This window comes from Panthera uncia, chromosome A2 (assembly GCF_023721935.1).
Source record: "Panthera uncia isolate 11264 chromosome A2, Puncia_PCG_1.0, whole genome shotgun sequence".
NCBI lineage: Eukaryota > Metazoa > Chordata > Mammalia > Carnivora > Felidae > Panthera > Panthera uncia.
Genome location: NC_064816.1, coordinates 82446891 through 82464060, shown reverse-complemented (window position 1 = coordinate 82464060; position 17170 = coordinate 82446891).

The following is a 17170-nucleotide window of genomic DNA, read 5'->3' as shown; positions in this document are numbered from 1 at the left end:
AGGGAATAGGGTATGGCATATTCTTCAAATATGCTATACCACAGAACCCCATTAAAAATATGCAGACAAGAGTTACACCGTTAGCACAAGAGACCTGCGAAATACTGTCCAGGAAAACTTGATTTGCATATTTGTTTTCTGAATAGGAGGCAGTGGTAACTATATAGTTTGAGATTTCTCTTGTGTTTTATAATCTACAATGATCTGTCTTTTCTAAAAAACAAAACCAAAAACATCTCCCAGCAATCCTTCCATTTGGCAAAGTTTTGCTCTTTTATACTCAGTTTGAGTAAAATTCAGACACTTTAGAAGCATTGAGGCATATTTATCTAGACATATATATTCCATCTACTTTACCTCTCATGTTATTAATATAAAAGCAAATTGACAACACAAAAATATGAAGGCAATACTATTTCACCACCCACAACTAAAAAAAAAGACAAAAAAAGACAAAAAAGCTTAATATTTTTCTGTCTTATTGGCCCTCACAATGTCCCCTCATCAGCTGAAATTTCCAGTTTGGAAATGGGAGAGCTAAGGGGGAGAAAAGATGAGTGAAGTTTATAAAAGAAAAGAAAATGAAAAGAGGAAAAGGAAGGGAGAAAAAAAGACCGGAGGATGTTTTCTAGGGGTCCTTACATGTACCCAAAGGTAAGGTCAACATTAAGATCTGAAGCATATTGTTATTAGTCTCTCTCCTTCTTAGTCATAATGATTTGTATTTTCCAGATCCATTTGTAATCATGAAGTGCAATGAGTCATCCCTAAATAAGCAAACATAGAGTATGAGCATAGATAGTCTGCATCCACAGTCAATGTCCCATTTTTATTCTTTCATTTTCTCCATTCCTTTTTTATTTGCTGCTTCTATCAGTTATATCTTAACTGTGATCCAAAGTAACATGGAAAAACAAAGCTTTCTCTATACTAATGTTGCTCTCTGAAACATTAGAACACTCTTCTCAACTTCAAGGGCTTCAATATCTTTCTATTGCCATTACTTGCAGGTGAACTTGGCTGGCAGTTCAACAAGGCAGCTAAACAGGAAAGAATTGAAGTACCAAATGGACATACAAAGGCAAAAGCTAATTGTCTAGTGGACATCACTGCTCAGATGTGCTGTCGCCTCTAAATTAAATGTATCCAAAACTAAACACCAATCCCTTCTTCCCCTTCAATCTTCTTCTCAATAAAAGTCACATTCATCTGGTTTACTCAAACCAGAATCCACAAAGTTAGTTTTTATCTATTTTGTGTCTCCCTTTCTATATCCAAACAAACTCCAAGAGATCAGTTTTATTGCCTGAATATACCCTACATCGTTCACATGTCTTCATTTCCAGTGGCTCTATCTTGGCCCATGCCACCATTTTCTTTCTCCTTCATTACTACAATAATATAAAAATATTTTTCCATATATACTCCAAGCCATTTTCTCTCCAGTTTCTAAAGTACACATTTTAAAATATAGCTTTGTCATTTTGCTGCTTAAAATCCTTCAGCTATTTCCGCTGACCTACCAATACCTACATGGTCTGTCCTTGACTGTTCAACTCATCCATCACCTCTTTTCCTTTTGCACACTACATTCCAGCTACGACAGACTCTTTCCATTCATAGAACAGGCTAAGCTCTTTCCTTCCTTTAAGCCTTCCTATTTCCTATTATTTCTAACTGTAATTATTCTCCCACCCACTAGTTTTTGCCTAATGCCTACTTCATCCTTCAGCCTAAATGTTATCAATTATCCCCCTGCTCATTCTCCTGACCCAGTTACACATCACACATCTGAAAGTATGATACACTTCTATTTCAGAACACTTACCTCAGTTAATTAGATATTTGCATATATGCATAGTCAGAGCTATTAGACTGTAAGCTCCATGAGAACATATAGGCTAGGTTTAAAATCGCCACACATTTAACTTCAGTACTGGCTAAGCCCTACATGATAAGTATTTGTTAAATGAATGCATCGGTAATTATCTGTTTACAAGGTTCTCTTTGTCCCTCTATTCAATTCTAAAATATAATGACATATACGATCGCTAAATTTTATTTACTATTAAAATAGTAACATCTTCAGATTATTTTCAAGGTCATGTTGGGGAGGTGGTTTCTACTAGCTTTTGTCATAAACTTTTGTTTTATGAGAGCAAATATTTATTGATCATTCACCATGACTGTGGTAGGTACTGGGAATATAACAGTGAATAAATAAAACTTAGTTGCTATCCTCCTTATAAATACAGACAAGTGTAGGAGACACCCATAAAACAAGAACCTGAAAGTGGTAACTGAGAAGTGCAAATAGCTGTTGGAACACAATGCAAGATTTTGCTGAGCTCTTTGGCTCATCTTTCCTTAACCTTTTTATGTTGTTGTAGCTTAAATCCTGCCAATTTGAATATTATTTTTCTATTTTTTGAACACTTCTGTCATTGCATTACTAATTTTTTAACTTAGAGTTTCTTTTCTTTTATCTTCCCCTTTCTTTGTTCCATTTTTCCAGCTTCCTAATCTTTTTAATCCTGTCTCTTCTTCTTTACATTCCCAAGAATCTTATGACATTTTTAGTAGATTCAGAGAGGTTGATGCATTTATTATCAAGAAAATAGCATAACTTCTCAAATGGTGAGAACAATAGCAATTTTTGAGATGAAAAAAATTATTTCTTCTGCTAGTGCAAGACTGATAAATGTTTTATCATCATAAGTTTTTAATTATATTTGAAAATGATCTAATAATAATACATAATGCTTATTCAGGGCTTTCTACTTGCCAAGCTCTGTTTTATCTCATTTAATCATCATTACAATGTTCCATAGGCAAGTTCTACAACTATATCCATTTTAGAGAAAAGGAAGTGTTCAAATAACTTGTAATAGGAACGCATTTGGGGCATATTTTCAATATTAAATCTGCTTGACCCTTTCCTTCTATTCTGGTGAATGAACATTTAATTTAATTATTTTCCCAAAAACGTAGGGGGAAAGGGGAGACTCTTAGTTAAACAAGAAAATGTTGCCATCATCTGTGCAGGATATGAGCAAGAAGCTATTCAGAGGTCAAGCTGTTTTTCAAGCACGCCTGGCCCAAAGCTCTGTGAGGCATCAACTCAAAGGACCATGGCCTCCTCAGCTTCCAATATGAATGGCTAAAATAGGAGTTACTTGTAATAGTAATTACTATGGAGTCGAAAGCTAGGGGGTAAAGGGGCTAGTTTAGAAGGGGAAGCTTCTTTATCTTTAAAGGGGGAGGGAGGATATAGCTATTGATAAAAGCATCAAGTTTGTGAGATAGAAATAGTAAGAACCTTAGAGAAACATTTAGTGGTAAGAATTTAAAGGGTCCTGTATTGGGGGGAGGGGAAGCCCAGAATTTATTCTGAAGCAAAGAAAAGAATTAATGGTGCCTGCTTTTATTGTACATACCAGAGGGTGTTTTAGAAAAGAGGGAAAAACCTTCAAAGGCCATTATAATATTTACATACGGCCACATCAGTCCCAGAAAAAAATATGACCTACATATTTAGTTTTTGCATTATACTACATGAAATCAGTAACTTTGACAGCTGCAAAGACATGCTACCTACCTGATTTACAGAGGAAAAAAAAAAGAGAGAGAGAGAAGAGAAAAGTGAAACAAACTGCACAGGGTCACACACCTAGGAAGCAGAGCCAGTCCTGGAAACAAAATTTACTCCTTTTTTAATTCAACACCTTCATTTTATTATTTACTTATTTTTAAACTGAGATCATAAATATAAAGAACATAATACTCAAAACCTCAAAAGGACTGTAGTACTTAAAAAGAATTTTAAAAGAATAGTTAAAAAAAAAAACAACTTAAAAAGGCTGCCCCAACACAACTGAAGTCCTTTTTACTTTATAGCCTAAAGGGATGTGGACAGAGGCCTGGCAGAGAGAGCTAATCCCAGGTAGAGATCTAGCAAACTCCTCCATAAGGAATGAGTCAAGGTGGATGTCATTTGGCTTCCTTCCTCAGCTCATTTAGCAATCTGACCCCATCTCTGACTGGGAAGGAGCCTCCTAAGGACAAACTGGGGGATTAATTTTCTTGCAAAATTGAAATTAAAATGCAAAGGAACCAAAAGCACATGTTAATAAGCAGTTGCATAAGATGGAAAGAGCGTAGGACCACCCTTCCCAACCCGTGGGAATAAACCTGCTAGGCTAACCAATTCAGGAATCTGCAAGAGCGCCTGACCTCGACAGGTGATTCTATTTTTTAAAGCAGTTTTAGAAGATTGGTTGTGCGGCAGACTAGAATTGCTTACACTTTCTGAAAAGGGGCCAGGGATGTTCTGCGGCTGTACAACATATGACTTTGAAACACTAGCTCTAAGTTTCCCAAACACAAGTGTATACATTGGGATTAAAAGCTTATTAAATAGTACTGACAGATCCTGATATTACACACATGACTTATATATGCCTCAGCCACCTTAATTCATCAGTCTGAATCTTTAAACTCTGTCTCTATGTGCCTTGGAATATCATGAGCATTCTCGGGACATTCACATGTCTAAAAACATAATAAAAAGCCACCTTAGTCCAATGATCCTGTCTGGACACTGTGTAGTGTCTTTCCTTCATGAATAGTTCTGATGGGGAAGAGAGGTAAGGTTAGTAAATGTGTTCTCTGCCCATTTGAAGTTTTATCCCTTCAGCATGTAGTTAATAATGTACAGTTGCATAAACTTGACCTTGTGGAATTTTTTTTTTCCAAAAGACAAACTGAAATGGGGCATGTAGGTGGCTCAGTCAGGTTAAGCGTCCAACTTTGGCTCAGGTCATGATCTCATGGTTCATGGGTTCCAGCCCCACATTGGGTTCTGTGCTGACCGCTCAGAGCCTGGAGCCTGCTTCAGATTCTGTGTTGCCCTCTCTCTCTACCTGTTCCCCAGTTGCACTCTGTCTCTCTCTCTCTCCCACTCAAAAATAATAAATAAATGTTAAAAAATGAAAAAAAAAGACAAACTAAAAAAATGTTGTTTTTATTAGCCTCCCAATAATGTGGCATGCATTTTAGTCAATTGAAATTTTTGGACCTTTCTTATAGTGTTGTTATGCTTCGAGTTTAGTGGATCTAGAGTCCAGAATGCTCTCCTGGGTTTTACTCAGAAACACTTCTGTGCCTCTCTCCACCTGGATGTACAATAGGTACTTCAGATAACATATTCAAACCCACACCATGCGGTTTCCCTCTAAACCTGATTTTCCTTTATTATTTTCTGTTCTGTATTTCAGTTGTGTGGGGAGTAAGCTTAGGAATTCTCTGGGCTAGCATGGATAGGTTAACAAGGCATAAAGAATTAGAAAACCATAGATACTCACAACCAAGTTTGGGTAAACAAGATTAGGTAAACAGGTATAGAGAGGGTGGGGCAAAAGCCCCGGTATAGAGAGAGTGAGGCAAAGGCCCCAATATGGAACAAAGGTATAGGAGGTAAACAAGATTAGGTATTCAGGGCGGAAACACCCCCCCCCCCCCAATTTAGTACTATAGCAGAAGGCTGCTTTCACAGGAAGGAAGGTAAACAGGTAATATGGCTATAGACCCCTGCAGGGCAAAGCTAGTTAACAAAAGACAGGTGCCTTGTTGACCCTGAGGTAGCTTGCTCTGTCTCTCTTGTCCCACGAAAGTGGTGCCTTATGTCTGCTGTAAACAACCTTCCACCAGGCTTTGGGGTGCCAGGATTTTGTTTTGTATTAACCCAAACCCCTAACCCCATATATCTTCGAAACCCTCTTCCCCTCATGTCAGTGAGTTAATGTTCACAGATTTGTCTCTTTGAGCATGTCCATCACCATGTTTGTAAGCCTTCTGATCCTAATAAAAATGGAGCAAGAGCCCTTAATTGGGCTCTTGTCTTCTCCCAGACATTAGCCATCTCTCACTTTTAATCCTGCGTCTCACTTTCTTGCTAGACAAGAAAGAACTCTAGACCCAGAGTCTACGACACTGTGGCAGTACCATGTGCAAACCACCAAAACTAGAGTGAGAGCCCTGGTTCCTCCCGTGCTTCTCTCACTTGTCCACAGCTCAGACAGCTAGGTCTGCTGATTTGGACACCTAATTATGCCTTGAAAATCATCATTCTTCTTCTTTTCAACCTCCTTTTCCCTGGGTGAAGCCGTCATCATTTCCCTTGACTCCTTCAGTTTCCTAAAACGCTGAATCCACATTGGTTCTCCCTGAAGCCATCATCATCTGTGCTGTTACAGTGATCTGCTTAAAAGCCATATGAAATGGGCAGCCCATGCCTACAGTCATTATCTGGCTCTCCATCTGCCAGGATACAGCCTATATCCTGTAGACGAAGCTACTCAGTGACCTCAGAGCTCACTCAATACCTCTTCCCTCCTTGTTAAGGTGCTTCAAACAGATGCCATGTTAGCTGCTTAGAAAAAAAAAGAAGTGATTTGTTTTGTTTTGTTTTATTGTTTGTTTATTTTCATTTATTCCTTTGTCTCTTGACGCACTAACTCTGTCATGGATGTTCGGTCTTCCTGAAATGGTTCTCCCTCCTATCTCCATTATTTGCTATATTCTACTTAAGTTTTTGAGTTTGACCGTAGGTGTAACCTCTTTTTGGCCTTTATCCCAACCAGCTGGCTGGCTGGGTCCCACTTTCTTGTTCAGTTCCTGCCAGCCTGATTTTCTGGGAGCAAAACACTGCTCTAGATCTGTTCCATCTGTTTTTAGATGGATATCCTTAAAGAACCTATTTTCCCTGCAGCAACAGGGTGGGGAGATAACAAACTCGTATTATTATAATACTGAATTAAAGCAAGTACTGACATAATTATCTAACTCACCTAGTGATAAAAGCATTTTATTGAAATGACAGGGTGAGGCTATGTGCTAGGTATTCTCCTCAAATTTGTGAACAATTCTCAATAGTCAGTAAGAAGGGAAAAGAAGACTTAAATATTTTCTTCAGAAAAGGAAATCTCTTTTAGCAAAGAGTTTGCTAGTGTTTCCCCCAAATCCATTCTCCATTTTTTCCTTGGTAATAGAGTCCCTAATATTTAGCTGGGCATGTGGACCCTGACATACCACGTATCCTAGCCACCCTTCCAGCAAGATTTGGCCATGTGACTGAGTTGTGGCCAAGGAATTCCTGGGAAGTGTTATTAAAGGGAGAGGGGCCTCCTTCTTTTCTTCCTTCCTCCTTCCTGCTATTTAAATATATTTTACTTTTTGTTATGCATACTGTTACCGTAATCAATTTTCTATACTCTGTGGGAAGAAAATGTACAATGAACAAGTTTTAAAGAAGACAAGAAAAAAAAAACCTGAAATAATATCTTCTTGAAATGAGGAAGACAAAATTATACTTATCTCATCATGAATACTTCAGGTAACACTTGTGTGATTTGATGAGATACTGGATAGTTATGAAAGAGCTGGATTTTATGCAGGACTGAAAATGGAATAGTACTTTTTAAACATTTTCTAGGGGCACGTGGGGCTCAGTCAGTTAAGCATCCAACTTTGGCTTAGGTCATGATCTCACGGTTCGTGAGTTCAAGTCCCATGTCAGGCTCAATGCTGACAGCTCAGAGCCTGGAGCCTGCTTCGGATTCTGTGTCTCCCTCTCTCTCTGCCCCTCTCCTGCTCATGCTCTCTCTCTCAAAAATAAGTAAACATTAAGAAAAAAAAAATATATATATATAAAATTTTTCTAGCAACTGTTTCAACATATTTATATTATTGTGATAAACAATGCAGTATATTAAAAAGTACCACTAAAGCCTGATATTTCATAGGAATTTCTTATATGAATTCTGATTCCATATAGTTATGAGAAAGGGGGTTTTATTTTATAATGGCCAAATTCTTAATTTAATGTGTATATCTAATGTAATGCCAACTTTTTAATTATTAAGTAGACATTTCATTTGGAAAATATTTATCATTAGTTAATCTACTTCCAAATAATGGTGTGTTATATACTCCCAAGTTAAAACATATTTATTAAAGTTAATATACAACAGCTAATATTTTTTGAGTGCTTCCTATATCCCACTATACTAAGAAATGAGAGATTTCTAATGTCAGCTTCAGAATAATCTGTATATCCTCATTTTACCTGCAAGTTAATGAATGTTAAGAGCTAGGTATGGTGATTACCATTAAGTGACTGCATTCAACCCATGCTCTTTACCACAGATTTTTCATGCTCCACCATATATATATATATATATATATAATATATATATTCTTTATATATATTCTTTATATAAGAATATATATTCTTTATATGAGATAGCAAAAACATCTATTTTGATAGATATACTAGCATTATTGCTGTATTTGTATGTTCTGCCTTCTGCATTTTTAAGCATATAATTCAAGGAGTTAATTCATTTTCTGCTTGTTGATATTTAGGGAAATTCCTTGCAGCAAGGCCACAAACCATTTATTCAAGAATATAAAACTTGGCCCTGTTCTAAGTTATAATATTTGTTAATTAATTTAACCTGCCCATATTTATCGAACAGATGTTATGTGTCAGGTACTTTTCTAAGCACTAGGAACAGAGTGGTGAATAACTCAGGCAGTAAACAAGTGAAGAAATTCTACAAATATAAAAACAGTGATTTTAGAAGTGAAAATAAAAGAGTAGGGAGACAGAAGAAAAGCCTGAGGTCTTACATCTATAATCCGGGAAGACCTCTCCCTTCCTGAAGATCATGTTTGAGTAGAGACCAAAAACAGAAGAAGGAAAAAAAGCATCCTCATGGGGAAGGAAGCGCTAGCAAAGGACATGGAGTGGCATATGCTTGGAGAATGAAAGCAACGAAGGCGCCTGGTGTCTGGAGGAGAGTCTGAAGAGTAATGGAAGATGGGGTTCATAGGTAGACAGGAGTCAGATCATATACGGAGAGCTTTGTAGCCCTTGGTGAGGAGTTTGTTGTTTTTAGGATATTTTTTTCTAAATGTACTAGGAAGCTCTGCTTACTCAGCTTGATGGAAAAGCCTGAATCTGGACCATGGCCAGTCATCGCTGCAGAAGGGACTCAGAGCTGCTGCCCAGAGGCAACACACATCACGTCTGCATTCAGTTCAGTGATGAGTGTGTGTCATGTGGCCAAGTCTGCATCTGTGAGACAGACAGTGTAATCCCTCCTCAGGGAGGGGGAGGGGCATTTGTGAATAATAACATAGCCTACCACATTAACTGTCTGTTACTTTGACGATCCTTTGGAGTCCTCAAGTAAATTCCGTATACTTCACATAAAAAAATGTAAATCATACTATTTAAAAAACACTTGCCCAATTCTGGAAAAAAAATGCTCCAACTATTTCATTGAAACACATAGATCTAACAAACAGGTGGAAATCTCTATTTATTTAGAGCCTCAGATAAAAAATTACCAGATTATTGAGATGACCACAACTGAAGCATGAATTTAAGCTCCCATCAACAACATATGAAAACCTAAGTGTCATTGGAGCATCATTAGTAGTTTGCTTTCTGGCTTCATCTATTTTGGTTTCTTCATATAGTGTAACAGGAACACCTTCTCCTGCTTTGGCTTCCAAGAGGAGCTAGAATTTGAATACAAGCCCCGCTAGTTCTGAGGATGGCCCTTTCCATGCCCTCGTTACTAGCAGTGGATATGTGGGTAGAAATGAAATAAAGGTTTTGTCTCGGAAACCACTAGGATATTCATGTTGTTCAACACCATGGCATTACTATGACCGAGCCTACCTTGATCAATATAATTATGCTTCTGAGGATTACAACTAAGATACACTAAAATTCCTACATGAAGGTCAGTAAGTAATGGCACACAATATGCATTAAGTTTCTATGACAATTTTGTCAATGATAACTCAATAGAGCTAGGAAAAAAGATTCTATGGAATAAGAAAAAAAAATCAGTGCTTTCGTGTATGAACCAAAATTAAAATTCAGACAGACAGACACTTCCAATGAAGACATGTTGATTTAGAGTTGACCTGCCAACAAGCAACTCTGGTTTGGGGCAGAGTGTGGCCAAGGAGGCTAACTTGTCTAGTGTAAGAAAACAATTGTATATACAGAGAAAAAAACATATGAATATGTTTTTTCATAATAATTATACTTAGTACTTTATGCAATTTTGTAATACTTAAAAACAAGAAAGTAAATATCCAGCTTTACAATGATATAACATATAGTGCAAACTCAGATACATTTTACTGCCACTGAAATGTGTTACATTGCTGAGGTTACATGTAAAATACTAGTGCTTATTGTAAAAATAAACGTGAAAAAGAGAATGTGGAATGGCTAGAAACCAAAATGGCAACATCTGTCATCATAAGATGATGGACAAAGGAGTGATTTTAAATTATTCTTACTATTTCACTAAATTTTATTACTCTATTGTATATGCATGCACCCACATTTAATATAGATAAAAGTAGGGGCTATGAGATTTTGCAGATTGTGTTATAGTTGATCTTCGAAAGGACAAGATTTAATTGAGGGAGAAAATAAATTAAACATGATACATTGGATTAGCAGGTAATTTGAGTTTGTGTTTTTCCAAATGTTCTCTCTCAACCTCGGGCTTATCTAAGCAGAAAACATAATATATACAAATGCAAAATGTTCACAAAGTGTTTAAAAGAGAAAATCTGAGTTCTCCTCAATATGAAAAATAGCATTTTTCCCCTTTCCATTGCCAGCATTTTTTTGTGTTTGTAACTTAGAATAAAACTTTTTATGACTCCATATTAATCCATTTCCAAATCTTCTACTTCCAATTTATCACTTGAAAATGACACAAACTTTCTTAATTCTAGCTGGGTTCTCTGAAAAGTCTCTGAGTGGCTGTAGGTACCATATGCTGAAGTTTAATTCTATGCTACTTATCACCTCAGTCCCTGACTCCTTATGTTTCTCATTCTGTGCAGAATAAAGGGTGAGATTTATCTTTATTTACTTAATTGTAAGCCTCACAGATTGCCTCTGTTGTCCATGCACAGCAGCGGTGTTGGTAGTCAGGAACCGAACATGAGTGGAGGCATGCCTCTGCATGTCTCTTTAATTACCCTCCCCTGCTCTTTCTCAATGTCAGCTTTATCTTCATTAAGGTAAAGCCACCACTTCCCCTTTGCATTTTTGTGAGCTGGGTCGCTGCGTAAAAGGAATTGGTGTTTTGTTCTTTAGTGCTATCTTTCATGTATTATCTCAGTGCACAATAAACAAATAGCTTAAGGGGTGTGTGTGTGTAGGCATTACCAAGTTTTGTATTTATAATAAAAATGTAACACATGCCTATAAGTATAAAAAATGCAAAGAATGCAGAACAATATGACAATATAAGCTAAAATTGAAAGTAACACATCATCACAGAAACATCAATAATCTGGCATATATCTTTCAAATAGTATTCTATTTATAATAATGCATATTTGCTTCTAATATTTGATCAGCCTGTATATATTAGTTTATAATTTGTTTTGCATGTTCAACATTATATCATGTGCATCTTTCCATGATGATCTTTATAGGCCATTTTTTTTTCTCTCATACCTGAAATCATTCTATATTTTAGTGGTGTGTCAAGAGGTCAGCCTTTCATTTTAAAACTATTATTTCTTGTGTGAATGGATATCACATAAGTTTATTTTTGTCGCTTTTTTTTTAAATCACACTGCTTAATTCCTAAGATTTCCTTACGGCATTTTCAAAATGAGATTTTTTTTTTTTTGCCTTTTCTTGTAAAACTAATGTCATCAAACACTTATTTCAGTTTAAAAGTAAAGAGAAAGGAAAATGAAACACTGTGCTTTATAAGTGCCAGGGTTAATACTAAGAACTTTAAATGTATAAATGTACAAATTGTTTTTATCTTCAGAACAACCCTATGAATAAAAGCAGTGGTGGTAAAATATTTATTGGATACCTTCCATGTGAATTTTGTCCAGCTATAATGCAAGTTAGATATATTGTCATTGTACAAAGTGATATGATGATATATGATTATATGATATGTAATAACATATAATTTTACAAAAGGGAGGGGAAACTGGTTCTCAGTTAAAAATTAAAGGTGATAAATGGTTGCAAAAGGTAGAATATGTATCTATAAATACATTGCCTTTATTCTTTCTATTAGACCATTTAATGTCACTTATTTAAGTGTACATAATGAATACTATTTGTATTGTACAACTTATATTTCTAGAAACAAGTTTAGTAATCCAACTTAAAAACCACAATGGACTCAAATTCTCTAAAGGATCTAGTCTTAAATCATCAACAACATTTAAAAGTTAAACTCTTGTCCCCTGCCTCCCAATACCACCATTATGAGGAACTAATTTTCATTCATCAAACCAGACTAGCATTAGGGAGAACACTTTTGCCCTTTTTTCATGCCATGAATTCCTCTGTTAAACCCATTCCTGGCTTTCTTTAATGAAGAACTAGTTGCTGGTCTGCCTGATCAGAGTTCAAGTTATCATAAACCACAATAACCAACAAATGGACTCACTATAACTTAAAGGGTGGTTGCCATTGTTTGGTTCTTTCTCTTCCACTTCTTCTTTGTAGGCTAAGATCCTAGCTGAGCCTTCCAGCTCTCACTGTTTACCTCTGCAAAGAATGCTTTTATTTCAGTTATTGCATGACTTCCTTCCTTCAGGTCTTTGTTAAAGTACAAAGCACTCAATGAGACCTTCTCTTGTCCACCCTATTACAAACTGTATTCCCATCTTTCAGGCTTTCCCTATTGTTTTCCTCTGCTTTATTTATTCCTGCATACCACTTATGGTCATCCAACATACTAAAAATCTAACTTAATTGTTAATTGTGTCTCTTGTATCAATAAAATATAAACTCCAGGAAGTAGAGAGGTGTATGTTTAGTCCTATAATTCTAGTAGTTCTCACAGTGTAAGTACCCAATATTTATTTACCAAAAGAATAGGGGTGGGGAAAAAAGACAGGTTGGCAGAAGGTAGGATGTATGCCCAAGCTATACATTCCAACTCAATTTCATCAAAGTTTTCTCTTGGGATTATGAAATCCTATCTCAATCAGATTTTTCAATAATCCTCATTTTTCTGCCATTCTTTAAGAATAACTCCACAGAGAAGTGTATAGTAGTGGAAGACAAGAAGTTAGTTTTTATAAGCACGGGAGAATATGTTTTTTTCTTTGCGCCTAGACTTACCATCAAAACTCCATTACAATATGCAATAATAATATACGAGTGCATAATACATGTTGGCTTATTCACAATGATATTGATTTTTTATTTTATCCATGTGTGTGTTTAGAGAAAACCAACAGTATGAGAATACTGATTATGATCCTACTACACTCTATGCATCATTTCCCATCGATAATTCCATAAAATGGAGACAATAACAATATCCTCATAGGGTGAAGTGCTTATAATTGGGTTCAGCATATATGAAGTGTCCGATATAAAGTTAGCTGATATTACCACCATTACCCAATTATCCAGGTCTTGGTGATTCTCTTAGTGTCTATCTTGTCCCTTTTGTTATCACTGACAATTACAGAGGGTATTGTTTTCCAGGTTGTTCATGTGCCGTCAGTAGTACAGAAGCTTATTTTATTTATTTATTTATTTATTTATTTATTTTTTTATTTTTGGGACAGAGAGAGACAGAGCATGAACGGGGGAGGGGCAGAGAGAGAGGGAGACACAGAATCGGAAACAGGCTCCAGGCTCCGAGCCATCAGCCCAGAGCCTGACGCGGGGCTCGAACTCACGGACCGCGAGATCGTGACCTGGCTGAAGTCGGACGCTTAACCGACTGCGCCACCCAGGCGCCCCAGAAGCTTATTTTAGATGGCATGTAAGACTAAACCACAAAAATAAAGTCATATATTTTATTTTAAGATAAAAAGTTTTCACTCTGAATGGATAGGCTTGAATGTTAAAGCAAGTTGATATAAAATAAAGCATTAAGCAGAGACATATGTAGGTAATATGTTGATATGCAAACCATTCTGATGACTTCTGGGAATAACTCATGTTTGAAAAAATATGTTATACCTGGACTGTCTTTTTTTTTATGCCAGCCTTATTCTCTACTTCTTTTTATACTGTCCTCTGAGCTATCTTCCTAAACAAAATTCTGATCTTGTAGCTCCTTGCCTTAAGTGTCTTCCACTCCTAAAACTCTCTATAGGACAAATCTCAATTTTAGGAATGTGCAAAGCTCTCCATGATCTGCTTTTGTCCCTCACCTCATTGTTTTTGCCCCTGCTGTCATGGATTACAACTTCCACAGCACAATTTGTGCTCCTGCAAAATCCCTACTACGTTACAAGTCTGTGCTTTCAGGCAAATTGGTTTTTGTTTCGTTTTTCTGTTTGTTTTGCCTGAGTAATCATTTACTTGCTTATCCAAATGGAGAACTTATATTCATACTTCAAAAACCAATTCATATTTTATCTTTCAGGAAGCCTTATGAAAGGTAGAGCTGGTTATTTCTCTGTGATAATCTGGCATTTTATATTTAATGTTTTGTCATCTTTTTAGTGTTCTTCATGTATAGGTACACATGGGTATCACCTTTACTAGACTATGATCAGAGTCTCTTTCTCCATGCCTAGTAAAACATATGACAAAGAGCAGGCAATAAATAAATGTTGAATGAGTAAGTAAATGCATATGTATTCCCCCCTTTCAAAACAGATAGGTGTCAATACATAGAATGTAATATTAGCTGTTAATAATTAAAGCAGATTATTCTTTTTCTTACATTTTGACTTTATTTTTTCATCGAAATTGCTCTTAGAAAATTCAATCATGCCTTGCTGATTTTCAAGCCCAATGCCTTCATCTCAGACTCCATTGCATTTGACCTATCCATAGTCACTAGAAAAATTAAATGTGTACTCTGGCTCTCACTTCTGCCGTTATGTCCATTACAACATCAGATACAACATACCTAAATTATGCTTAGTTTTTCCCCAGGCCACACTTATCTGCTCTCCTTCTTTATTCTCCATTGTAATTACAAATCACTCAATTTTTCTAGATTGAAATCTTAGCATCATTTAAACACATTTTTTTAATGTTTATTTATTTTTGAGAGAGAGAGACAGTGAGAGGGAGAGCAAGAGAGAGAGAGAGGCAGAGAGAGAGGCAGACACAGAATTTGAAGCAGGCTCCTGGCTCTGAGCTGTGTCAGCATAGAGCTGGATGCAGGGCTCCAACTCACGAATTGTGAGATCATGACCTGAGCCGAAGTCAGACGCTTAACCGACTGAGCCACCCAGGCACCCCAAAAACTTAGCATCATTTTTAATAATGCCCCCTTTCTTCTCAAACCATATCCAATTGTACAACAAGTTTTGTGCACTACCTATCAGATTGGTTTCTAATATTAATGTCCTGTGCATTCCATAGCACTTTAAGCTTGAACTCTCCTCTAGGTATCAACATGCCTTCTTAACCAGTTGTAATAGGGTTCATTTAGACAGGTCAGAATTTCAAATCCAGTCAACTTATTCAAAAAAAGAAAATTTATTAGCTTATTATATTAATTATGTACTGACACAACAATGCTGCATAAGAAGCAATCATAAAATCTCAATGGAATATAACACTAAAACGTATTTTGCTCTGAAGTCTGAGTTAGGTGAGTAATTCTACTGATATGAACTATGTTTGGCTGGGCTAACATAGGTGTCTGAGATAGGCTGCCAAGTTGGTGACCAACTGGTGAGGCTGACTCAGCTCTTCTCCAGGTGGTCTCCCAACCTTTTAGCAGATTGCTTTGGGTTTGTTCTTATGGTAACGGCAGAGTTTCAAGAGAACAACTTGCCCTAGGTCTCTCGAGGCACAGGCTCAAAAAGTGGCCCACAGTCACTTCTACCTCATTCTATTGGCCAAAGCAAGTCACAAGGCTATCTCAGTTCAAAGGGAAAATGGATTCACTTCTAAATGAAAGGGGCTGAAAATTCACATTGCAAAGGGCACAGGTAAAGGCAGAGGAACAATTGGTGCCATGGGCTATACTCATAAACAAAACTGAGAAACAAAATGGGGCTAATAGTACAGATGATTGGAAATGAAGGTGTAAGTAATTTCTATCAGGAATTAGTCCCTCTCTTCCTGTGTTTAGCTCTAATGCATAGTTTTCAGGCAGCTATTTCCTCAAGAGCTAGTCCTAAGGTTGCAAGTGGCTTTGTTCTTACGATGAAAGTAAATTCTTCCCTAGCAGCAATGGATGAAAAAAATAATAATTCTGGGGGAAACCTTAATTTCTTCTGTTAAGCACATATATCTGTCTATAGTCCTTTCACTGTAGCCAGAGATAAGGGATACTGTACTTAAACCCAGCCAAGGTAGCATAGGATGTTCCTTGCCCCCAGAGTCAGAAAAAGAGTGAAAGGTGCTTTTACTAAAAAGGTGAGGAAGAATTACGGGAAGGCCAATTTAACATGCCTCTGGCCTTGTGCAATTCGATTCCTTCACGTTCTTATTCTTATATTGTGTTATTTCCCAGCTTAAATTCAGTGATTGTTCACTGGTTGAAGTTAAATACAAACTTTTTACTATGTGATGTGCAAAACCCTTCTTAATTTGTTCTTTCTCCTTCTCTCTCTCTCTCTCTATCCACACACACACACACACACACACACACATATGCACCTCCAGTCTATTTATCTGCCTCTTTTTTCACTTCGCTACCCAAAGATATTTTAGCCATAGTAACCTATTTGACGTGATGGAAATTTACCATCTTAAAATGCCAAATGTTCAGTTAAATTATCTTCATTTCCTGGCCCAAATCTCTATCTCCTACATTTTTTCCCCCCAGACCAGACCATTTCACCACCTGGTAAAAGTCATACTATATTTCTATCCCCAGATTCGTAATATTCTTTTACAATTCAGTGCCTTTGATTATGCCTCTTAAACAGAATGCCTTTCCTTTTATCATTCTTTATTCGATATAACCCTGATTATTTTCCAAGTCTCAGATTTAATATCCTCCTGTCCATGAATCTTGCCTTATCCATAAAATGATTGCTCATTTTCTCCCATAATCCCTATCTTACCACATTCTGATTAAGTGTATCTTTTAAAAGATATCTCCTCCCTCTAGAATTCTTTATTTGTTGTCTTTTAATCCTCTGTGCTTAA